Genomic DNA, 27,293 nt, shown 5'->3' with positions numbered 1-27,293 from the left:
GAATGTGTTGGGAATCACAATCGAATTTTGACTACTTTCAACCCAGGAACAATATCATAGAAAGCCCGACATGTTTCGCCAGCATAACTGGTGTCATCAGGGAATTGAGGCTATATTATAATCTAAATTATAGCCTCAATCCCCTGATGACGCCAGTTATGCTGGCGAAACATGTCGGAGAGGCTTAAGCCCTCCCATACACCTTTAGATGGCTATTAGGCAAATGGTGGTTCAGCCGACAGCCTTCTTGCCCAACTCCTCCATACAATCCCCATACATATCCGGTTACAGTTGACCTCTGGGAGAACAAAAGGATCGCAGTCCCAAATCAGTCAAACCTAACCCTTAACTTCCCCAACAATTATTTGTCTGAAGCTCCAATACACATTAGACTTTTGACCGAACCCATCGATATCGTTGTACGACGTTGGTCTAATGTGCATGGGGATCTTTAGGCAACAGGTCAAGAAGGATCTAAATAATAAGTGACACCTGTCGTAGAGTTGTCGCCAAAGGATCTACCATGTTGGTTGGTCATTAGCCCATAACCCTGGAGATAATTAATGCACCCAGCCACTAGTCCTACTCTGTAGATGTTAATGTGCTTGTTGTGTCAACCAACTGCCAAGGGGCAGACAAAAAAAAAAACAACTTATGATTTACATAGGTAAATATCTCAGCAATAAGAACTTCCATCTGTTGAAGACCACTAAAAAGATAGGCACTACCAAATTTATAGGATGCCTGGCTCCTTAGAGTTTTCTATTCATGTAGTAGAGTGATGATGGTTCAATCATTACCTAAAATTAATACGAGCAATTTGAGTAGAGTAGACTCCATTCACTTGGTTCTCCCATCCAGGACAGGAAGGGCCTTGATCATGTTTGCTACCCCATCAGGCAATGAGAATCCACAATTTTTTTTGCCCTTTTTTTTTTTTTTTCTCACTGGAAATTACAGTTCAAACTTGGTCAATATTCATACTAGACAACCTACCCCAAAACTACCTTCTTAAGGCAAGAGGTCAGAGGAGGATCAGAAATGTTGGCTAAAGGTACCTTCACACTAAGCGACGCTGCAGCGACATCGACAACGATGCCGATCATCGAGGGTCTGTATTTAGGATATTAGACCCAACTGAGTGTGGATTATATGGCCGACCTAAGATCTTTCTTTTATGGACCTCTTTGCAGGTGCCTACTTCCATGGCATGTATGCATTATCTGGTTTAATAGCTGGGTGAGTGGAGGGTGTATTTTACCACCTTGTCTCCTGTCAACAACAAACTGGCCTGTCAGTCTACGTCTCCTGGTGATGCAAGGGTTAAAAGGAACCCGTCTGGTTGCATTCCCTGCTTTGAAGGTTGTTGATGGTCAAACTGTTGGAGACGTGGATGAGGGTGCTCCTTCGTTTGAAGTTGTAACTAATATTTGATTAATTTTGGTCTGTGTGGAAAGGTCACTTTTTTTTTGTTTTTTCAGGTTCAACTTTTGCTTTTTTTTGTTTGTTTGTTTGCTTTTTGTCAGTGACGATCTGGTCACCTTGGCCACCACCTTGGATGGAATATTCAGTACTTGTATGGTGGATGTTTTTGGATTGGGTTGATTGGCCATTTCTAAATCCCTGTTCTTGTTTGTGGAGAACTTGTGGAGATTATTACTACCAGATTCCAGGAAGCAAGTGGGCATGGAAGTGGCAGAGCAGTAGACCTTTCACTTCAGAGACCTCATAGTCTTTCTTCTGTCTGAGGATTAATTTTAAGCTCCTGTGCCTTTTTGAGCCCCATCATTTACCATGGCCCAGGTGTGACTGCCACTTCTGCTCACTCTATAGCTAAGCCAACATCTGTTTTTGCCACCATAGTTTGAGGAGTCATCTTTGAGACTTTATAATAATGGAAGCAACCTAAACCATTACTACCTTCTTAAGCCTCCAAACACCATAGATCAGTCAAATGATGGTTCAGCTGATTGTTCTGCCAACAGCTTTCTCGCCTGACTCCTTCATACTCTCTCCGTACATGTCTGGTGACAGCTTCTTTTAGGGACAACAAAAGATCTGGCAGACTAGAATCGGCCATTCTGGATCCTTAACTTCCCTAACAATTATTTGTCTGAAGCTCCCATACACATTAGACTTTCGACAACGCCCATCGATATATGTGGCCGACATTGGTCTAGGTTGGTGAAGAAGAATCTAAAAAAAAAAAGTGACACTTGTCGTAGAGTTGTCACCTAAAGGGACTGCCTTATTATGTGCTGTTGCTCCCATGGTGCACATGAAGCTCCAGAAGATGTAACATATTGTGCCAATATTTGGTATGTTCTGTGCTCCATTGGTGGAGTAGTCCTACGCTGGTGATGGTGGTGGTGAGGTCCTAGTTTCTCCACTAGAAGGAATGTTGTAAGAGCAGATGAAAGGAAATTGGAGCATCTTGCACCTGGATCATACTCCACTGGGCATGGTGAGGATTACCAAATCCGGGCAGTCAATGGTAGATGGATCCAACACAATGGATAGTTTCTCACACAACAGAGGTGGTTATTAACCAGGTGCTAGACCACATCAAACACCGGATTAAAGGATGTGGTGGGTGAATGGGTCCATTCACCACCTGGAACCTGACATGATGATTTGCTCATGGGCGATGATGGTTTTTTCCGTCCTGTGTTTACTAATCCGATGATTCGCTGTCATTGTGATCCTAATCTGACAATGGAGACTTAGGTTTCTCTATAGAAATGTCATATTTGTGTGCAAGATGGATTCATGGGAGCATTCAGGGTTCCCACAAAAAAATCCCTGTCTCCAGCAATACATAAGGCATTATTAGTATTCCTTTATACTATACATTTATTATTTACCGTGTCCACCTTCTTCCGTACTCCTCTACTGTTGTGCTAGTAGCAGTGGTGTGATAAGTGGCGAAATATATACAGACCCCAGAGCAGAGCTCCAATATGAATACAGACTCTAGACTAGACCCCTTTAAGAAAAAACAACAATGAATACAGACCCCCTCCCACCCCCCACCCCCCAGGCCAGGCCCACGAAGTTTAATACAGACCCCCCCCAGACACCAGACCCCCGAAATTAATACTGATCCCCCCCCCCCCCCAAACCTGCAGACCCAGGAATTGAATGCAGACACCTCCCAGGCAAGACCAACAAAATTAATATAGATCCCTCCCCCCAGACTGGACCCACAAAATGAATACAGACCCCCGCAGACCAGACCCACGAAACAAATACAGACCCCAGATCGCACACACAAAATTACTACAGACCCCCAGACCAGACCCATAAGATTAATACAGACCCCAAGACCAGACTCACGAAATTAATACAGACCCCCCCCACACCAGACCTATGAAATGAATACAGACCCCCGACTAGACCCAGAAAATTAATCCAGACTACAGACCCCAGATCGCACCCACAAAATGAATACAGACCACCAGACCCACAAAATAAATACAGACCCCCAGATTGCACCCACGACACGAATGCAGACCCCAGACAACTAAATGCACGTAGACCCCCGGGCCAATGTACTGCATATCCTCACCTCTTCATACCGGCAGTCTTCTACACGCTCAGGAGAGGACTATGTCCGGGTGCCAGGACCCTCTGTACGGCAGCCCCCCGACTATGAAAAGGATTGCAAAAGTGAGTAGATATGGCTAATCACCGCCTGGTCATTTTGGGTGGGTCCCCTGTTTTGTTTTTCAGTATAACCCCCATTACCATGTTAGACTTTTATTAATAACTTCCTGCTGAGATGACCCCCGAGCAAAAAGCAAAGTAACCCATGAACCGGTTCTCCTACGTGTCGCCCTGGAGCGGTTACTGTGTGGCGATTGATTTATGGCCCAGCCGGATGCGTCCTCGGGTGGTTTTCTCCATGCGCTGCACAGACCTGCCGTACAGTCACTGGCGAGATGGCCGGCACCGTAACATCTACACGGCTTTCCGGCTGTATCACTAATATATAGAAATTGGTTCATTCTGGTTTATCAGGTTCTGCCTCTTTTTATAGCCCCATGAGGGTTGAAATCGGCAGCCACCAGCTTTGCTGCACAATGGTGGGGGGCATTTACTTTTTTGAAAAAAAAAATGGCTTATATAGTAATCATCCATTAGAAAGACCGCTCATTGTATTTCAAGTCCCCAGGGAACACGCTTGCTTTCCCCACAGCACCCCCGCAGGAAAAGTGAGGCATTGCATAGTTATGTATTGTTTTCAATGCAAGCTGGTGGTCCTCCAGTGCTGCTATCCATACATCTCTCTCAATATATGCCATCCAGCGACCCCCAAAACTTACAATATGGGGAATACAGGCTGCTCCTCTGGTTCCCAATGCAAAAGGTTAATAATGTCATGCATCTTTTTGGGAAACTTTCACTGCATCCATCCTCCCTGTGAGGCTTGTGATTGATGCCTTTCTCCTACAATCCTTGTTTAATCAGTGACTTAAGAGCCAGTGATCTGTGATCGTGATCCGTGGAGTTTCACGCTTCGTCTATAACGCTGAGATAAATGATCTGGCGGGTGAATTTTGCTTTAAGTTTTCCGACATAACTTCTAAAATGGAGCGGAGGGGCAGGTTAAGGGGCTCACACTGAGTGTACCACAGCTGTAGAGTTTATGTACAACATTTATTGGAGTAGTGCTATTAAAAAAACGTGAACGTGGAAGTGGTTAAGTAACACGGAAAAATGGCTTGTATATGTAGTATATTAAAAAGAGGGCACCCACAGACCCCCACTCAGTATGGGAAACCCGACAACCCTCCATTCAGTATAAAAGCCTCACACATATAAAGAGGGCATACACAGACTCTCACACCAACTCTGCCCATCTCATCCTGAAGGTATGAGGGCCTCCCCAGCCCTCCATCACTCGGTATGAGGGCCTCCCCAGCCCACACCCACTCAGCATGAGGGCATCCTCAGCCCTCACCCACTCGGTATGAGGGCCTCCCCAGCCCTCCATCACTCGGTATGAGGGCCTCCCCAGCCCTCCATCACTCGGTATGAGGGCCTTCCCAGCCCTCCATCACTCGGTATGAGGGCCTCCCCAGCCCACACCCACTCAGCATGAGGGCCTCCCCAGCCCAAACCCACTCAGCATGAGGGCATCCTCAGCCCTCACCCACTCGGTATGAGGGCCTCCCCAGCCCTCCATCACTCGGTATGAGGGCATCCTCAGCCCTCACCCACTCGGTATGAGGGCCTCCCCAGCCCTCCATCACTCGGTATGAGGGCCTCCCCAGCCCTCCATCACTCGGTATGAGGGCCTCCCCAGCCCTCCATCACTCGGTATGAGGGCCTCCCCAGCCCTCCATCACTCGGTATGAGGGCCTCCCCAGCCCTCCATCACTCGGTATGAGCCCTCACCCACTCGGTATGAGGCCCTCACCCACTCGGTATGAGGCCCTCACCCACTCGGTATGAGAGCCTCCCCGGCCCTCAGCCACTCGGTATGATGGCCTCCCCAGCCCTCAGCCACTCGGTATGATGGCCTCCCCAGCCCTCAGCCACTCGGTATGAGGGCCTCCCCTGCCCTCAGCCACTCGGTATGGGGGCTTGCACCGAGTGCAGAGTGCATGCTTGCTCAACCTATAGCACTCCCGCAGGAAAAGTGAGGTATTATATAATATCTATGGATTCTCCTGGAAGCTGGTGGAGAACATAACTAATTGTCTGTGGTCCTGTTCTCCCGGAGGCTTGTGAACAGTGTCCCCAGCTGGTGTCTGGTCCTTAATAATCTTCATGTCCTCCTCTAATTGGTATATCGTCACAGGGCCAGATGAGCCTCCAGACCTGACACCGCCGTGATACTCTGGGGGCTCAGAATATATCCTCTCCCTTTCCAGACTTCCTGCTCATCTTTTATATGATTCCCTATATTAGGAATATGCCAAATGAGACAAAAAACGGAATCAAAACTGCATGTGTGGCCCAATATCCCACATCCTTCCTTTGTGCTCCTTCGGGTCCAGGAAGCTGAGATATTTGGTGCTGTATGTTGGGTTTTGGAACCTCTACATTTTCCTGATCAGGAGTGGTAATACTAGTTGTATAGGTCAATGGTGTAATGTCCTATGTGGCTCGTAGCAGGGACCAAAGGGGTCCTGGTCTACTAAGACCCCCATTCATGTTAGATAAAAGTCTACTGAATCCATCAAATGTGTATGGGACCTCCCAGACTTTCCCCCGATATCCTGGAAAAGAAGGGTCTGGCCATTGGAATTTCAGTGGTCGATCCCTTTGTTCCCATTGTGCCGAGCGTTCCTATGTATGGGGGGTTAGCTGCCAGTGGATCGATCGTTCGGCCACCAGCTGACTAATGTGAATTGAGGCTTAAGGAAAAAATGAGTCCCGAAGAAGGGACTGTCTTCAATCAATAAAAAAAAAATCAATAAATATAAAAAAAATCAGAAGTTTTAAAAAAATATTCACTTTATGAAGACTGAGTTCAGGTCTGATCCCGGGCCGTTGGTGTCCTCAGATCAGGGAGAGTGGTGCACAGCAGTGAAAGCGATGCCTACGATGGAAGGCCATTGTTGTCGGCCTTTCTCCCCTCAGGATGGACAGACCCCCGGCCGCCCCGCTGTGCACACACAGAGCCCTCATTGTCATTGTTCATCTCTTTTCAATGAAGTGGGAAAAATAGGATTTTGCTCACTCCCTCCTCCTCCCTTTCTAGCATTTGCTGGTTCAATACCTTGTTCCATTGTCCCACGTCTGATCAATACTCTCCCCCACGACGACCTCCATACAGACGAGCCGCATCCAGCAGAGATGGTGCAGATGGAGCGGACACTCCGAGACCCTGATTAAAGAAGATCCCCTTATTCCATAAAGGGGGGAAGGGAAGGAATGTCTAATTGAGGTGTCTCAAAACGATGCGGAGAGCAATTAGTGTTTGGTACAAAATCGGGAAATTTTGCATCAGGCAAGGGCATAGTTGTGGGGTGGAGATTGCAGTCATTCCTGGGCATGGGCAGAGCTGTGGGGCATGCGGAGGTATTACGACAACATGGGGCATAGCTCATAGGGGGGTTCAATGGTTGCAGCTGTACCTGGTAGAGGCATAGCTGTAGGGGGTGCGATGGTTGTGGTAGTTCCTGATAGAGGCATACTTGTAGGGGGTGCAATGGTTTTGGTCGTACCTGGTAGAGGCATAGCTGTAGGGGGTGTGATGGTTGTGGTCGTTCCTGGTAGAGGCATACTTGTAGGGGGTGCAATAGTTGTGGTTGTACCTAGTAGAGGCATAGCTGTAGGGGGTGCGATGGTTCTGGTCATACCTGGTAGAGGCATAGCTGTAGTGGGTGCAATGGTTGTGGTCGTACCTGGTAGAGGCATAGCTGTAGGGGGTGCGATGGTTCTGGTCGTACCTGGTAGAGGCATAGCTGTAGGGGGTGCGATGGTTCTGGTCGTACCTGGTAGAGGCATAGCTGTAGGGGGTGCGATGGTTCTGGTCGTACCTGGTAGAGGCATACTTGTTGGGGGTGCAATGGTTGTGGTCATACCTGGTAGGGGCATAGCTGTAGTGGGTGCGATGGTTGTGGTCGTTCCTGGTAGAGGCATACTTGTAGGGGGTGCAATGGTTGTGGTCGTACCTGGTAGAGGCATAGCTGTAGTGGATGCGATGGTTGTGGTCGTTCCTGGTAGATGCATACTTGTAGGGGGTGCAATGGTTGCAGTTGTACCTAGGCATAGCTGTAAGGGGGAATCAATGGTTGTGGTCATACCTGGAACTGGAACAATGATTGGCATCATTGGGGGGGGGGGAATTAAAACTTTAAAAAACATTTTTTTAATGGGGGGGTGCTTAAAGGATGTATATTTTGCCACAATTTTCCCCAAATCACAGCAAAAATTTAACCGAATTGCAAAAATCACGTGAAAAAACGTAGTGTAAATGCCTGTGTCCACAAGGGACAAGCTATGAGCGGATCCATGCCGACATCCACGATGCAGGTGGGTGAACCAGTTATCAGGCACAATTGAAGCTAACACGGTCTCTTCTGCAAAATGAGACTGGAGCTCACTGCAATTATTGATAATCATTGTGAAAAAATGGCTCATGTGAACAAGAACATTGATGTACACTGCTCCTTTGGGCACCTGGACCAAAAATGCATTTGACCGATAGCCTGTTATTCAAAGATCTAGGACAAGAAGCAATGATGGACCTTATCTACAGGTGGCTTCCAACCACTGTGGACCATGGTAATGATGGCCATGACTAGACTGAGACACTGGTATTTACTGAGGATATCTGATCTGTAGGGAGAATGCTCTCGTTCACAAACACCATAATTATCAGACACCTTCCGTCTAGCGACACCTGTTAATGACGGCTCTCGATGTAAGCATGTTACTAAGTCGCCCTTGTATTGTGGAGGTGGTTAGTTATACTTAGACCCGGGGCAGTGGTCTCCTGAAGATAAGATGCTTGTTATAGTAGACCCGGGGCAGTGGTCTCTTGAAGATAAGATCCTGATGTGGTCACTGATAGCAGCGGAGACATCACACACAAAGGCCATGTTTTGGCGTCCAGGCAGCAGGTTGCTGTCTCCTCCTGACCTGGTCAAGAACCACCCAAACCTGCTCCCAGTCTGGGAATCCAGTCTGCATGTTTAGAGCTGTTTATATACAGAGGACCCTGGTCTGGTCTGGTCCCATAAGTTTGAGAAGACTCTTATTTAAGGATTGTAAAACTTCCGGCACCATTGTAAAAAAAATAAATAAATCTCATAGACCTCAAACCAATTAGTTGCATGTGGCCTCATGTTTCTTTAAGAAGGGTTTAGGCTTGATGGACAGTGACAAAATGGCACTTATTAATTCCCTTCCCGGCTTTTTGATGTTTGTATGTGTCTGTATCCATGCTCTGTTAACATATTTATCACCTATCCACAGCATAGATGATAAATATTAGGATAGCTGGCAGTCCAACAGATGGGACCTCCAATGGTCCCCAGAACATTGATCCCAAAATCTCATATGTAAATGGAGTGCAGGGACTCCTTTTTAGGTTCCTGTTCTCAAAATCCGTAGGGGTTCCCATCAAAGTTCATATGAGCATAGACTTCTCACCTACCATGAGGATAGGTTGTACATTTATTTAATAGGACAACACCTTTACGATTTAAGATCCCAATTCATATTCGAATACCTTGCCGAACAATCAATCGGCTGACTGATATCTCTGACTCCTCCATACAACGGGGCTCACGCTCCAGCTCAATTTTCCCTTGTTCTTTATGAGCTGCTGCCAGACTCCTTCAGGATCAGGCATTGAAATTCCACCAGCCAGATACTTCTCCCACCCGTAGTCTTCTACTGGGGGAAAATCGTGAAGCCCCAAAACACCCAATACTATGAGCCAATTCTGCTTATTTTTTCAGGTTCAGACACTTTAAACTAAGGTGCATGAAGGCCTTTAGATGCCATCATCACAGATGACTGTCCATGAGCCATCATATAGACTCCGAAAAATATTGGTTAAAATTGATAATGCTTGACCTACAGAAATAATAAAAAATTTCCTCTGCCAAAGGTTGTAATACACATTCCTTCTACGTCTTTCTGATGCATTTTATGAAGATGCTGTCAGTATTCTGAAGTGAATACGATTGTATCCAGTGTAAACAATGCTCTGTGAGCTAAATACATCAGTTGCTATGCTGATCTCTCTGGTCTGTAGTCCAGACTCACAGAGCATTGTCTACACTGGATACAATTGTGTTCCTTTTTCAGCAGCTGCTCCACAAATCTCTGGTCTGGAGTCCAGGCTGTTTAGCTTACAGAGCATTGTCTAGACTGGATACAAATGTAACTTCTAGTCTTGGGATCTGCTAATATCTTAAGAGGAATAGATGTAATTATATCGATTTTAAAGAATGGTCTGTAGGGTGAGAGGTCTCCTACACCATAGGTAACCTGTCGGTTGGACTATGGTTCGGCCGGCAACGATCTCTGCTGACTTCCCAATTCTCAGGAACCCTTGGTCTGCCGAGTATTCCTTTGCTCTCTGTAAAAGAGTTGCTTCCGATGACGTCTTATCTCACCAAGAACAATTGGATTGGCTGTCCAAAATAGGACCTTATCACCCCCACCTGTGATGGGCAAGTTGGGAGGACAGCATACACTGTGGACTGTAGGCTGTCGGCGGGTTCGGATGACGTTAGTTTAATGTGTATGGGAGCTATAAACTAAACAGCTGTCACACAAATCTCTCTGGTCAGGAGTTCTGGCTATTTAGCTCACAGAGCATTGTATAAACTAGATACAATTGTACCCCCTTCTAGTGTCGGGGAACTGCTAATCTCCTGAAGGCGGAATTGATGCAGCTATGTCCAGTCTATTCATCTTTGCTGGGTACACTCGTAAGTAGTTACAAAAATCTCTCTGCTCTATTTAGCTCACAGAGCATTGTTTAGACTGGATACAATTGTACCGCCTTTTAATATCAGAAAACTACTAATCTCCTGAAGGCGGAATTGATGCAACTGTGTCCAGTCTCTCCACCTTTGTTGGTTAGTCATGTAAGCAGTTACAAAAGTTCTCTGCTCTGTTTGGCTCACAGAGCATTGTTTAGACTGGATACAATTGTATCTCCAAATCTGAGAGCTCTACGAATATCTTAAAAAAGGAATTGATAATGACCCTCAGAGCAGGTTCCTTCTTATGAAAGTGATTATTGAAGATACCCCTTACTCGTTGTTAAACATTTATGCCCCCAATGTTGATAATGCTGCCTTTTTTGCATCTGTCTCCCAGATGATCTTAACAACGGACTTGCCTAACTTGGTGGTGGGAGGCGACCTTAATGCTGTGCTAGATCCGCAATTAGATAGGTCTGCGGCCCTGCCCACTCCCTACTCCGGACCGGGACCTGGCTTGCTTAATCTCATGCGTGACACCCCTTTGGTAGACATATGGCGAGTACTACATCCGACGGCAAGGGATTACACCTGCATATCTAAGGCACATAAGTCCCTCTCACGTATTGACATGTTTTTGGTAGGTGAGTCTCTTTTGTCAGGGGTGATGGACGCAGCTATAGGGGATGCTGGGATTTCTGATCACACACCTATCACTTTATTCCTCCGCTGTGGTCGCGACTCACGTCAGCCGGGTTCATGGAGATTCCCAGCCTACTTGTTCAGGAGTAGGGAGTTTGAGGCATTCCTTAAACAGGAGTGGGGTAACTTTGTTGATGACAATATACAGCATTGGGATGACCCTGTACTTATGTGGGAGACGGGCAAGGCAGTTATGAGAGGCAGAATTATTGCATATGTGACAGGGAAAAAGCGTAAAGCGGGACAAGAAACGAGAGACCTTCAGGGATTGGCCATATTGGCCTATAGACGGTACCTGGGATCTAATAATTCAGAGGATTGGTCACAATGGCAGGACGCTCTATCGTTACTAAATGCACATTTGACTAAGATAGCCCAACAGAAAGTAGACTTTGTCAAACAACATTTCTTCAGATGGGGTAATAAAATAGGAACCTTACTGGCTAGACTGGCAAACCCAAAAGGTCCCAGACAAAAAATACCGCTTCTAGTGGACCCCATTTCAGGAACTCACCTGACTAATAGCAAAGACATATTACAGGTTGTTAATGCTCACTACACGGCCCTTTACTCCACACGGGGAGGGGACATATCCTCTATAACACACTCTTTAAATTCTTTGCAGTTACCTATGTTGACAGACTCCCAGCGTGCAACTCTTGAGATGCCTATCACACTAATGGAAATACGCTCTGCCATTACAACAATGGCAAATTATAAATCACCAGGACCGGATGGTTTACCTGTAGAATATTATAAATTGCTCTCTCCTGATATAGATCCCCTCCTCAAGGACCTATTTAATTATTATTTGGAAGGGGGCGCATCCCCAACCTCTTTTAACTCTGCATTGACTTCCTTAATTTTAACCCCTTTCTGTCATTAGACGTACTATTCCGTCCATGTGGGGTGGGCCCTACTTCCCAAGGACGGAATAGTACGTCATACGCGATCGGCCGCGCTCACGGGGGGAGCGCGGCCGATCGCGGCCGGGTGTCAGCTGCATATCGCAGCTGACATCCGGCACTATGTGCCAGGAGCGGTCACGGACCGCCCCCGACACATTAACCCCCGGCACACCGCGATCAAACATGATCGCGATGTGCCGGCGGTGCAGGGAAGCATCGCGCAGGGAGGGGGCTCCCTGCGGGCTTCCCTGAGCCCCCCGCAGCAACGCGATGTGATCGCGTTGCTGCGAGGGTCTTACCTCCCTCCCTGCCTGCTCCAGACCCGGATCCAAGATGGCCGCGGATCCGGGTCCTGCAGGGAGGGAGGTGGCTTCACAGAAGCCTGCTCAGAGCAGACACTGTGAAGCAGCCTGCACTTCTCGCAGATCGGTGATCTGTCAGAGTGCTATGCAAACTGACAGATCACCGATCTGTATTGTCCCCCCCTGGGGCAAAGTAAAAAAGTAAAAAAAAAATTTTCCAAATGTGTAAAAAAAAAAAAAAAAAAAAAAAAAAAAATATTCCAAAATAATGAAAAAAAAAAAAAAATATTATTCCCATAAATACATTTCTTTATCTAAATAAAATAAAAAAAACAATAAAAGTACACATATTTAGTATCGACGCGTCCGTAACGACCCGACCTATAAAACTGGCCCACTAGTTAACCCCTTCAGTAAACACCGTAAGGAAAAAAAAAAAAAAAACGAGGCAAAAAACAACGCTTTATTATCATACCGCCGAACAAAAAGTGGAATAACACGCGATCAAAAAGACTGATATAAATAACCATGGTACCGCTGAAAACGTCATCTTGTCCCGCAAAAAACGAGCCGCCATACAGCATCATCAGCAAAAAAATAAAAAAGTTATAGTCCTGAGAATAAAGCGATACCAAAATAATTATTTTTTCTATAAAATAGTTTTTATCGTATAAAAGCGCCAAAACATTAAAAAAATGATATAAAGGAGATATCGCTGTAATCGTACTGACCCGACGAATAAAACGGCTTTATCAATTTTACCAAACGCGGAACGGTATAAACGCCTCCCCAAAAAGAAATTCATGAATAGCTGGTTTTTGATCACTCTGCCTCACAAAAATCGGAATAAAAAGCGATCAAAAAATGTCACGTGTCCGAAAATGTTACCAATAAAAACGTCAACGCATCCCGCAAAAAACAAGATCTCACATGACTCTGTGGACTCAAATATGGAAAAATTACAGCTCTCAAAATGTGGTAACGCAAAAAATATTTTTTGCAATGAAAAGCGTCTTTCAGTGTGTGACGGCTGCCAATCATAAAAATCCGCTAAAAAACCCGCTATAAAAGTAAATCAAACCCCCCTTCATCACCCCCTTAGTTAGAGAAAAATAAAAAAATTATAAAATGTATTTATTTCCATTTTCCCATTAGGGTTAGGGTTAGGGCTAGAGTTAGGACTAGAGTTAGGGCTAGGGTTATTGCTAGGGTTAGGGCTAGGGTTGGGGCTAGGGTTGGGGCTACAGTTAGGGTTGGGGCTAAAGATAGGGTTAGGGTTTGGATTACATTTACGGTTGGGAATAGGGTTGGGTGTGTCTGGGTTAGAGGAGTGGTTAGGGTTAATGTTGGGATTAGGGTAAGGGGTGTGTTTGGATTAGGGTTTCAGTTATAATTGGGGGGTTTCCACTGTTCGGGCACATCAGGGGCTTTCCAAACGGGATATGGCATCCGATCTGAATTCCAGCCAATTCTGCGTTGAAAAAGGAAAACAGTGCTCCTTCCCTTCCGAGCTCTCCCGTGTGCCCAAACAGGGGTTTACCCCAACATATGGGGTATCAGCGTACTCAGGACAAATTGGACATCATCTTTTGGGGTCCAATTTCTCCTGCTACCCTTGGGAAAATACAAAACTGGGGGCCAAAAAATAAGTTTTGTGGGAAAAAAAGGATTTTTTATTTTCACGGCTCTGCGTTGTAAACTGTAGTGAAACACTTGGGGGTTCAAAGTTCTCACAACACATCTAGATAAGTTCCTTGGGGGGTCTAGTTTCCAATATGGGGTCACTTGTGGGGGGTTTGTACTGTTTGGGTACATCAGGGGCTCTGCAAATGCAACGTGACGCCTGCAGACCAATCCATTTAAGTCTGCATTCCAAATGGCGCTCCTTCCCTTCCGAGCTCTGTCATGCGCCCAAACAGTGGTTCTCCCCCACATATCGGGTATCAGCATACTCAGGACAAATTGGACAACAAATTTTGGGGTCCAATTTATCCTGTTACCCTTGTGAAAATACAAAACTGGGGGCTAAAAAATAATTTTTGTGAAAAAAAAAAAGAATTTATTTTCACGGCTCTGCGTTATAAACTTCTGTGAAGCACTTGTTGGGTCAAAGTGCTCACCACACATCTAGATAAGTTCCTTAGGGGGTCTACTTTCCAAAATGGTGTCACTTGTGGGGGGGTTTAATGTTTAGGCACATCAGGGGCTCTCCAAATGCAACATGGCGTCCCATCTCAATTCCTGTCAATTTTGCATTGAAAAGTCAAATGGCGCTCCTTCCCTTCCGAGCTCTGCCCTGCGCCCAAACAATGGTTTACACCCACATATGGGGTATCAGCGTACTCAGGACAAATTGCACAACAATTTTTGGGGTCCAATTTCTTCTCTTACCCTTGGAAAAATAAAAAATTGGGGGCGAAAATATCATTTTTGTGAAAAAATATGATTTTTTATTTTTACCGCTCTGCATTATAAACTTCTGTGAAGCACTTGTTGGGTCAAAGTGCTCACCACACATCTAGATAAGTTCCTTAGGGGGTCTACTTTCCAAAATGGTGTCACTTGTGGGGGGGTTTAATGTTTAGGCACATCAGGGGCTCTCCAAATGCAACATGGCGTCCCATCTCAATTCCAGTCAATTTTGCATTGAAAAGTCAAATGGCGCTCCTTTCCTTCCGAGCTCTGCCATGCGCCCAAACAGTGGATTACCCCCACATATGGGGTATCAGCATACTCAGGACAAATTGTACAACAAATTTTGGGGTCTATTTTCTCCTGTTACCCTTGGTAAAATAAAACAAATTGGATCTGAAATACATTTTGTGTGAAAAAAAGTTAAATGTTCATTTTTATTTAAACATTCCAAAAATTCCTGTGAAACACCTGAAGGGTTAATAAACTTCTTGAATGTGGTTTTGAGTACCTTGAGGGGTGCAGTTTTTAGAATGGTGTCACACTTGGGTATTTTCTATCATATAGACCCCTCAAAATGACTTCAAATGAGATGTGGTCCCTAAAAAAAAATGGTGTTGTAAAAATGAGAAATTGCTGGTCAACTTTTAACCCTTATAACTCCGTCACAAAAAAAAATTTTGGTTCCAAAATTGTGCTGATGTAAAGTAGACATGTGGTAAATGTTACTTATTAAGTATTTTGCGTGACATATGTCTGTGATTTAAGGGCATAAAAATTAAAAGTTGGAAAATTGCGAAATTTTCAAAATTTTCGCCAAATATTCGTTTTTTTCACAAATAAACGCAACTTATATCGAAGAAATTTTACCACTATCATGAAGTACGATATGTCACGAGAAAACAATGTCAGAATCGCCAAGATCCGTTGAAGCGTTCCAGAGTTATAACCTCATAAAGGGACGGTGGTCAGAATTGTAAAAATTGGCCCGGTCATTAACGTGCAAACCACCCTTGGGGGTGAAGGGGTTAAAGCCAGGTAGGAGCCCAACACAGATAACATCATACAGACCCATATCCTTGTTAAATCTGGATTATAAACTGCTGGCAAAGATTATGGCTAATAGGATACAGACGTTTCTCACTGAGATTCTATCACCTAATCAATATGGTTTCACCCGAGACAGACATTCGACTATTGCTGTTCGCACGGCAATCGCTGCCACCATAGTTTCAGCTAGAAACAAAAACTCTCCTAACATCTTGCTGAGCCTGGTCGCGGAGGCTGCGTTCGATAGTGTAGAGTGGCATTGGATACATGCGGTGTTAGAGAAACAGGGATTTGGTGAGAGATTTGCGACATTGATCAGATTACTATATAATTCGCCTACGTCCAAAATTATAGTTAATCAACAACTAACAGAGGGAGTGGAGTTAACTAGAGGCACTCGTCAGGGTTGCCCACTTTCCCCCATTCTATTCAACTTTGCCCTCGATCCTCTTATACGTGCTCTGGAGTCCCTGCCATTGTTTAGAGGGATACGGGTAGGGAGACTTAGCTTGAAGCTTACGGCATTTGCAGATGACATCTTGCTATACATTGCTAATCCAGAGGAGGCCCTTCCTGAAATTATGGCCCTTATAAATAAATTGGGGACTATGTCTGGATACTCTATTAATCCGACCAAATCTAAGGCACTTAACTTACGCGCTCCGCGCAAACCACCATGGGCAGGGTTGTACACCTTCGAATGGTGCAAAGAGGCTTTGCCTTACTTGGGGGTGCTTATAACTAGGAACCCTCATGATCTCCAGAGAAGTAACCTCTCTCCTCTTATGCAAAAAATTAAAAAGGAACTAGAAGGATGGCAGCATTTAACTCTTTCATATTTAGGTCGGGCATATTTGTTAAAAATGGTTGTTTTCCCACAGATATTATATTTTATACAATCTCTTCCAATATTGCTTTCTTCTAGTGAATTGCGGGTAATAAATGGTATGTTCCGCACTTTTATCTGGGGAAAGAAGCATCATGCTATCAGCATGGCCATATTGGAACAGCGTCCATTGAACGGAGGCATCAACTTTCCAAATTTGGAAAATTACAACTTGGCGGCGCTGCTTCGTTATCTTAAAGACTGGATTCAAGATACTTCCATATACACTAACACTCAATTAGACCAGAATTTGATACCCCATAGTAACTTATTATATCTCCTACATACACATAAGGAACTGTTACCCTCCTCAGTGATGGATAATCCTTTGATAATGGTGATGTGGACGATATGGCATAGGCTACGCCATAGATTTTTTTCTTAATGCACATTCCTCACTTTTCCTACCAATATTTGGGAATCGGGATGTTGGGTTGAGACTGGGGGTGGAGAATTGGAGTGCTAGATATCGGGCGGTGACAGTGGGTTCTATATTGGACTCTTCGACACGTAGACCACACTCCTGGGCATTCACTCGGAGATACCTTCCTTTGACAATGGGTTGTCTTGCGAATTGTGCAATCTTGGAGGTTTATGCTACAAGGGTGGGAGAGCGGTTATCGGATCTCGATTGGGAGAACCCATTGGACACCATGCTGAGAAATAGGTCTTCATTATTTCACTCTACTTCCAGATTCTATCTCTTTTTGAGAGGGGAGATGGACTATACTAAACGAAAAACAGGCCTTCCACGATGGCTTGCTCGTTTTCCGGACTTAACTTTAGAACATATTCTCAAGGCAATGTTTTATGCTTGGAAGGCTTTACCGGCCTCTTCTTATAGGGAAATGTTGCTTAGATTGTACCATGGCACATATGTATCCCCACATCGTTCGTTCCTTATGGGCTTATCCCAATCGGCTAATTGTCTGAAATGTGCGGCTCCTAGGGCCGACCTTTACCACCAGTTTTGGGATTGTGCGGTGATTAGGGGGTTTTGGAGTGAGGTGCAAAACTTTTGCCTAGGCCATCTCCTAAATTATATACCTTATACCCCAGAGTGGGCGATATTGGGAATATGGCCGGGGGAGGTATCAAGAATCACAAGAGGGGCCAAACGTCTGATATCTATAGTGTCCATGGTTGGGAAAAAATGTATCTTACAACAATGGATCACGGCGGAACCTCCTACGCTGACAATGTTTTTAAATAAATTAAAGCACGTGTTTCGTATGGAATGGATAGAGGCGCAGTTGGGGGAGGATCGCATGGTGTCCCGTTTTTTTGATACTTGGGAGAGTTTCATGGATATGTTCTCTGAGGAGATGAGAACTCATCTTATAGCTTGCTTCGAACAGTCCCCATGGTATATTACTAGGATACTGGCAGGAGATCCCCCGATTCGATCTGGAGGACATGATAGGGTGTGACTGAAGCGACAATACACTAAATAATTGTTACCAGTAGATTAATATGGTTTCAAAAATACAAAGTTATTATTTGTTTGTATTATAATCTTTATTTGGTTGTTCAAAAAAGAAACAAAATAAGTTAAAAATGAATGTCATTTCCTTTTTGATTATGTGATACTGTTGAGCTTACTGACCTCATGGACCCTGATTATAATTTCACATGTTTTAATTATATGTTTTCCAAGAGACGTAGAATTGTACACTAATATATGGATTAATGTATTACATAATTTGTGAACATGAATATTGTACCCTTCAATAAAAAACTTCTTAAACAAAAAAAAAGGAATTGATACATGAAGTATATTAAAAATTTGTCAAACTTCCTTTAAAGGGGAGCTGTCCACACTAGGACCTGTATTTTAAAAAAATTGGGTACTCCCCACGATGGGTAAATGCCGCTTTCTAGAGATTTGGATCTCTGAACTTATATGGACAGAATGGTGAAGGTGGCCATCCATGTCTCCAGGCCTCTCCCCGTGCTACGAGCAGGGTGCTTCAGCCTCATGTAGGGGGATTCTTTCCCATTTTACACGTGACCTGCAATCTTCGAGGAACAGATCATTCACCCTGGAGATCCTCTTCATAAAATATGGCCACGCATGCCGTAGGATCTCCTACTTGATAGATTTCTCTGCAAACATTGAGGACAGGCGGATTGTTTTTCACACTTTTTTTCCTTTTCAGAATTTTTTCTTTCTATTGTGGCAGGCATGCACACAGTAACATATTATGTTTTAAGCAAATATTAACCTTTTTAGTTCAGTTGAAGGCTGGTTTCATGTAGACCTATTGAATAATTGTGCCGTTACCCTTGTGTGTGTGACCCGAGGACATTTTTTTTTTTTTTTTATCCGGGTGTTGTTTGGTTGTTGGATCAGTCACATTTTGACAATCTGGTTTTAAGCAAATATTTGCAGATGTAAATAGAAGTAAAGGTAATGTCAATGTAGTTTTGGGCTAAAGAGCTAAGAAATGAAAGGGATAAATAATACGGCACAGCCTGAAGTTTTCGGGGGCCCAAATGTAAAATGTGCATTTTTAAAAAATATTTTTCCATATTTTTAATGAGTTTTAATCATTATTTTTTATTATCACAAGAAACTAAATATCAACTCTTTTTTTTTTTAATTTCACATTTTTTAAAAATCCCAAAATTAGTTACCTATAGTTGTTTCTTCCTTTTTTTTTTTTTTTTCCCCCTAATTTTGGAAACCAAACTTCAGCGTTCCTTACAAACCACGATCCTTTTGTGCGCAAAATCCCTTCACAGAAAATGATTTCCATGGTGACGGAGTCTTTTGTGACCTGACAAAAGTTGGTATTCAAATTTTTTTTCTTCCAGGAGGTGAATCTGGTCTTTGACTTGGTACCCTTTTCACACCCCTTGCTAAGCTTGGCCTGTTGCAACGCATGAAGGGGCGGCAGCGGGAGATTCCCATGGCTACTGAGATGAAAATGCAAGAGGAGGAGGAGGCTACGGAGCAAGGACAAAGGCCCTGTTAATTTCACTCTGAACACTCTGGGCAGGGTCTACGTCTCTTATCTTTGTTCCCGTTTGCTGCTAAAAATTTTGACTAGGAAGAGGTCCTTCCATTTCTTTAGCACTGACTACTTTGACTCCTTCTGAAACAAAAGTGGACAAATTTGAGGCGTAGGAGAACACCAAAGGGGGGGCCTGGCATATCCTGTCCTTATTTTATGCACCTATTGTCTTGCTCCTTTAGGGTTTTGTAACATATAGAGTAGAGCAAAAATATTTGCCCTGGGCATGTTCAACGTCCAGTCTGGTCTTCCATGGCCACCAGACAAAGCACTTCTGTAGCCGGCATCTTCAGCCTGGCTGTCTTTGGCAGTTGCTGACCCTCGCAACCTCATGACTGAGGTGCGGGACAAGTAATGATGAGGCTTGAGGCCAAGATGCCAGACTAAGGATGCTGACCACAGGAGTGAAGACTTACCTTGTTCGGCTGACACAGAAGACCAAACTTGACCTCAACTTTTAGTCAACACTAGTGCCATTCCCAAATGTGTTGCCTTGCTATTTTGTTCATAGAATCTTAGAATATTAGAGTTGGGAGAGATCTCCGGGGTCATTGTGTCCAACCCTCTGCTCAATGAAGGATTCACTAAACCATCTCAGACAGATGTCTGTCCAGCCTCTGTTTGAAGACTTCCACTGAAGGAGAACTCACCACCTCTCGTGACAACCTGTTCCACTCATTGACCGCCCTCACTGTCAAAAAGTTTTTTCTATTATCTAATCTGTATCTTCTCCCTTTCAGTTTCGTTCCATTGCTTCTCGTGTTTCCATGTGCAAATGAGAATAAGGATGATCCCTCTACACTGTGACAGCCCTTCAGATATTTGTAGACAGCTATTAAGTCTCCTCTTAGTCTTCTTTTTTTGCAGGCTAAACATTCCCAGATCCTTTAACCGTTCCTCGTAGGACATACGTTGCAGTCTGCTCACCATCTTTGTAGCTCTTCTCTGAACTTGCTCCAGTTTTTCAATGCCTTTTTTTAAAATGTTGTGCCTGGAACTGGACACAGTAATCCAGATGAGATCTGACCAAGGAGGAGTAGAGAGAGATAATTACTTCACGTGATCTAGACTCTGTTTCTATTAATATATCCTAGGAACTGTGTTTGCTTTCATCGCTGCTGCATCACACTGTTGACTCTTGTGCAGTCTGATCTATTAGTATGCCCAAGTCTTTTTCACACATGCTGTTGCTTAGTTCTATTCTTCCCATTCTGTAGATGTAATTTTAGTTTTTCTTTCCCAGATGTTAGTCCATGAGCCGGGCCAGATATCGGTACCACCCGGAGTGACTAATTTTCTTTGGTATTTTTAGGTAGATGCATGTCTGTAGTTTATTTTTTGATATGATAGCCCTTACATATACGTAGCTTATTAACCCCTTCAGCCCTAGGCCTATTTGTACCCAAGTGCCTAAGCCAATCTGACCTGTGCCACTTCATGGGCTAATAACTTTGGAACGCTTTCACCTATCCAAGCCATTCTGAGATTGTTTTCTCGTGACATATTGTACTTCACGTCAGTGCTAAATGGGAGTCAATATATTTTACCTTTCTATATAAAAAAATGCTAAATATTCGGAAATTTTGGAAAAATCGGCAATTTTTTAACTTTGAAATTCTCTGCTTTTTACAAAAATACTGATACCCCCCATAATAGTTATTAATTTACACTCCCCACATGTTTACTTCATATTGGCATCATTTTGAAAATGAAACCTTATTGTTTTACGACGTAATAGGGCTTATAGTTTTATGCGCAATTTTTCACATTTACAGCAAAACCCACTTTTCAAAGGACCAAGTCACTTCTGAAGTCACTTTAAGGGGCTTACATAACAGAAACCACCCATAAATTACCCCATTTTGCAAACTACACCCCTCAAGCTGTTCAAAACTCATTTTTAAAAACTGTTAACCCTTTAGGTGTTCCACAGGAATTTTAGCAGAATGAAGGCGAAATTTCAAAATTTCATTTTTTTTCCAGATATTACATTGTAATCCAATTTTACCTGCAACCTAGCAAGGGTTAACGGCAAACCCAAACTTGGTTACCCTAATTCTGCAGTTTATAGAAACACCCCACATGTACTCGTAAACTAAAGTATGGGCACACAGCACAGCTCAACACGGAAGGAGCGCTATGTGGTTTTTGGGTGGCGGATTCACTGGAAGAAATCTAGGGGGCCATGTCACATTTGAAGGCTGCCTGAGGTACCCCCACAGTGGAAACCCCAAAAAGTGACCCTATTTTGGAAACTACACCCCCAAGGAATCTTTTAGGGGGTATAGTGACCACTTTGACCCAACCAGTGTTTCACAGTAGTTGGAAACACTTGGTTGAGAAAATGGAAAAAGTGCATTTTTTACATGAAGGTGTCATTTTAGGCTCATTTTTTTATTTTTAAGAGGTGTACCAGCAAAAAATGCACCCCACTATTTGTTCACCAATCTCTCCCGAACACAACAACACCCGATATGTTGTCGTACACTGCAGTATTGGGGAACGGCAGGCCTCGGAAGGGAAGGAGCGCCAAATGACTTTTGGAGTGCAAATTTTACTGGAAGAAATCTAGGGGGCTATGTCACATTTGAAGACACCCTGAGGTGCCCCAACACACGCACACACACTGACACATACACGTTCTGTGCTGAACAGGACTCTCCGGTCTTCTCTGCAGAGCTCCTATCTCCCTCTGTAGAGGCTGACACCTCCCAGGCTTGTGACTGATCACATGGCCGTGACATCACCACAGGTCCTGTAGTCCTGTACTGTGTGCTGCTGCTGGTAAGGAACTTGTGGAGAGAGGGGGAACAGTCACCTAGCACCAGCGCTCCCAGCTCTAAGAACGAGCGCCTCATGAAGGTGGGCCCCTGCCTCCTCCTTCCCTGCGCGGCGGCCTTTCCCCCCGGCGGCTGTATTCGGCGTATAAGACAACCGCCCTCTTGGAGCCATGTTTTTCATGGCTAAAAAGTCGTCTTATACGCCAGGAAATACGGTAAATAAAATTTTAATGTTTTTCTTTGTGTTTGCAGGTGTTTACTGACTATCTAACGGCATGATGGAAGTACCAGCAAGGAAGAAATCACGGATCGACTGTATCATACACTGCTCTAATGATGACAGCGATGATCTGGCGTCCCTTAAGGATTTGGACTCCTGGAAAACATTGCTTAGGGCTGCAGAGATCAGGCAGCATGAATCAGTCCTGGTAGCAGCTAAGGGCCTTGAAGAAGGAGAAATACCACACATACAATATCACCGTAAATGTCGTAGTATCTTTACAATGAAGAAGTCACTGGATTCTATCCTTGGCAAGGGTGTCAATGTCGAAACAGCAAGCAAAATCTCCATGAGGAAGCTACCGAGGGGTGCCCCCAGTGATAGCAGGGTGTATGCCAAAGTATGTATCTTCTGTGAGAAGTCAAGCAAGTACCTAAAAGGAAAACAAACAAGGGAGCCAATTGTCCAGTGTGTTGAGCTACGAGCAGATGAGACGATCCGCAGAGCAGCGATAAGGAAAGGCACACAGAGAATACTTGGTTTACTTAGCAGAGACCTTGTTGCTGCAGAGGGGCACTACCACAAGTCGTGCTACAAACTATTCACAAAAGATGATTCCCAAGTGGCCTGTAGGTCTAGTGCAGCTGAAAATCAGGTCGAAAGCGAGGAAGTACGCTACGAAGAGGCAGAGAAAGAGGCCCTTGAAGAACTCTTCTTGTATATAAGGACTAAATTGTTCCCAAACCCAGAAGTACTGCCTATGATAAACCTCACATCTAGGCTTGAGAGATTAATGATATCCCGTGGTATCATCCAACTGAAACCATCGACAAAGAAACATGTTCGACGAAAACTTGAAACAGAGATTGGGGAATCACTCCGCTTTCTCTCAGATGAGAAAGGTAAGCTTCTAGTCTATCCATGTAGCCTATCAATGGACGACCTTGTCCGGCAAGTACACAGCATGACAAAAGATCTGCAAGAAGCAAGAGCTGCTAACTCTGGAGATATCGTAACCAAAGCAGCAATGCAGCTAAGGAATGAGATCAAGAAGCAAGATGTGAGTCAGCCATGGCCTCCCAATACAGATCAGAATGTCGTTCCTGCATTAGTCACTCAATTCCTGCAAACCCTGCTTACAGGAGATTGTGAGTGCCAAACTACCTGTGAAAGAGCTCAACGTCTTGCCACATCCTTCGGCAGTGACTTGGTTTTTGCTGTTACCAATGGAAAGACAAAGCCACCAAAGCACGTACTGCTATCCTTTGCAGTTAAGTCTTTGACCGGCAATACAGAACTGATTCGAACTCTGAATCGTCTTGGCCACTGTGTGTCATATTCAATGGCTGAGGAGATCGATACAGCCCTTTGTATCCAGAAGTTGGAATGTTCAAAGGATGACATCCCAATGCCAGCAAGTATCTACCCAGGTGTGTTCACAACCCTGGCCTGGGATAACATTGACAGACTTGAGGAGACACTAAGTGGAGCAGGTACATCTCATAGAGTCAATGGCATTGCTGTTCAGTCCAATGTTGCATGCTCTGTGACAAAGAAAGTCCTGCCAGATGTAACCAAGTCGAAGAAAAGAAGCATAACTCTGACAGAATTAATGCTACCGATATACAATGTTGGGCAGCGGGGAGAGCCACCCAGGATTGAGACTTCGAATGTTAACACTACCAAGGAGGTCCAGGATTCAAAAACCAAAAACCATATCTGGCTTCTGGCTAGAATGTCAGACCATGAGGATCAGACCACCAGCAGTTGGACTGGGTTCAACATAAAAATCCGCAGCGACATTGTAGTGGCCCAGGACACTGTAAGCTACCTGCCCACTATCAATGCTCCTGCAACAGCCATGTCCACTGTGAATGAAGTCTTGGAGCAAACACATGCCATCATGCAGACCCTGAAGCTTAACAGAATTGTGTGTGTGTTTGATCAAGCACTCTATGCCAAAGCTGCCGAGGTTATCTGGAAACAGGAGAAGTTCAAGAACATTATAATTAGAATGGGTGTCTTCCACACAATCTGTAATCTCCTCTCTATCATAGGGAACAGATTTCAGGATGCAGGCCTTAGAGATCTGTGTGTTGAATCCGGTGTAATCGCTGAAGGATCAGTGTCTGGAGTGATGGACGGCCGGAGGTACAACAGAGCAGTGAGACTACACAAGCTGGTCTATGAAGCACTTATGAGGCTTGCATGGAAAAACTTCCTTCCATGGCTAGAAGAAAACCATGCAAGGGACCTTCACCATCTGGATGAAACACTGAAGAACATCACAAACTTTCGCATCAGTGTGTCGCAGGGATCCTTCGAAAAGCTCTTGGATAATGAATCTTGCACACTTACCCTGAAGCTCTTTCAAGTTTATCTTGAGACCCTCAGAAATGAACAACTCTCAGCATTCTGGATGTCATACTTGGACATGGTCGAGACCATGCTGGCCCTGGTTCGAGCTTCAAGAGAAGGCAACTGGATGCTTCACCTAGGAGCAATCCGACAGATGATACCATGGTGTTTTGCCTATGACAAGGTCAACTATGCCCGATACCTAACCTATTACTATGCCACAATGTCTCGGCTGCCCATAGAACACCCAGAGGTCCATGAATACTTCATGCAAGGTGGCTTTTCGGTCCAGATCGGTAGCAAGAATCCTTTTGGACGAATTCCTGTGGACCAGACCATTGAAGAGACAATCAACAAAGACACCCAGACACCAGGGGGCACAAAAGGCTTCAGCCTCAAAGTTGGAGCTGTTTCCAGGTTCTACCTGACATCAGAGTACCGCAGTATGTACTTGAGGCAGCTGAGGGCCCTGGTAGGCCAACAATATACTGACTTCAGCCATTCAGACCTACAGGTGTCTAGGATTAGAAGAGATGAAGCCGATGTCCAATCTTTCGTTCAACTGCTGGAGACAGGTTGGGTGAACCCCTTCAACAAAGAGCATAATGGTGAACTTATCAGTTTGTCAACAGCGACTGTAGCACCACCAGATGTAGCCAAAGACCTTCAAGGGGCATACAGTATAGGAGAGGATGCATATCAAACATTCAAGGATGAGCGTTTGGGTACCGATAAGCCAACTACATTGTTTCATGACAAGATGACGAAGAACAAACTTAAAACGTTCTCTAACATCCAAATGAAGACACGCAGACAAGGTCTTGGCAAGGAGGTAATTTTGAAGGCTGACAGAAACCTATTTGGCCAGATGATACTTGTAGCTGAGAACAGAAAGCTACAAATGAGTGATGTCTTGACTCATCCCCTGGGTCCATTGCCATGGGCACTTGCCAATGGTGATGGGTCTATCCGCAAGACCAACAAGGCTGCCCTCGCAAGGGAGTTGGAGAGGAATGCTCGTCCTGCAGAAGTGATCCCCGAGCCCTCTGCAACCATCATTGATGGGATGAGCCTGGTTCAGAAACTGAAGGGAAACAATGCAACATTTGGCCAGCTAGCAGGCACAGCAATGAGTCGCGCTATCCATGAGGGTGCTAAGAGCAAGCGCATTGATATTGTCTTTGACGTCTACAAGGAGACATCCATCAAAGATACAGAAAGAGTCAACAGATATGAAGGCACAGGGATCCATTTCAAGAACATTCAACATGGGCACAACATCCAGCAGTGGAAAAAGCTTCTAAGTAGTTCCTCCAACAAGGCAAGTCTCATAAAGTTTCTGGTAGAAGAATGGAAGGCGAAACACCACAGGGAGAAGCTTGAGGAGAAGGAGCTGTATGTCACATGTGAGCAGCTCTGCTTTAAGATCACCAAAGAACAGTGGGAAGAGGCTGCTGACCTTAAGTCAAATCAAGAAGAAGCAGACACACGCCTCCTTCTCCATGCTCTTCATGCAGCAGAATCTGGTTACAAGTCGGTCATCATCACTTCGGAGGATACTGATGTCATGGTCCTGTGTCTGGGCATGTGCCACAAAATCCCATCCCACCTGTTCCAGAAATGCGGTACACAGAACCGGACAAGATTCCTGGATATCACCACTCTGAGCCGAACATTGGGAGGCAGCGTATGTGATTCATTGATTGGTATGCATGCATTTACAGGCTGTGACACCGTCAGTGCATTCGCTGGCCGTGGGAAGATGACGACACTCAAGCAGTTGAAGATGAACAAGACATACCAGGATGCCTTTCAGGAAGTTGGTCGTTCATGGGAAGTGTCTACCGAACTTTTTGAGAAGTTACAGGAAATCACCTGCCACATGTACCTGCCAACTACCCAAACAACTGAGGTAAACAGGCTCCGTTATCAGCTGTTCTGTGCCAGACGTGGAGTGGTAGAGTCAAGTCAACTCCCTCCTTGCCAGGACTGCCTTTTCATGCATGCACTGCGTGCAAACTACCAGGCTGCGATCTGGAGGAGAAGTCTGCAGAGCCAGCCATGGGTTGCAAACCCAACAGACTGCGGTTGGATGATAGATAACGACGGAAAGCTTGTTGTCAAGTGGATGCAAGGGGCACCAGCACCAGAAGCTATTATACAGCTACTGTCCTGCAAGTGTGTGCGGTCATGTGAACTTCCTCAGTGTACTTGCCTCAGCAATGGCCTGAAGTGCACAGACATGTGCAGATTACAGA

At 44.7% G+C, this 27,293-nt stretch overlaps 1 protein-coding gene across 2 annotated transcripts in view; it reads left to right on the top strand.

Annotated features, from left to right (window-relative positions):
* Positions 1–27,293, top strand: part of FZD3 (frizzled class receptor 3) — an 89,252-nt gene that overhangs the window by 6,134 nt on the left and 55,825 nt on the right. The gene's annotated exons all lie outside the window — the stretch shown is intronic.

This window comes from Ranitomeya variabilis, chromosome 2, assembly GCF_051348905.1.
Source record: "Ranitomeya variabilis isolate aRanVar5 chromosome 2, aRanVar5.hap1, whole genome shotgun sequence".
Lineage (NCBI taxonomy): Eukaryota > Metazoa > Chordata > Amphibia > Anura > Dendrobatidae > Ranitomeya > Ranitomeya variabilis.
The sequence above is the reverse complement of the archived record's forward strand: the minus strand, read 5'-3'. Positions and strand labels throughout refer to the sequence as shown.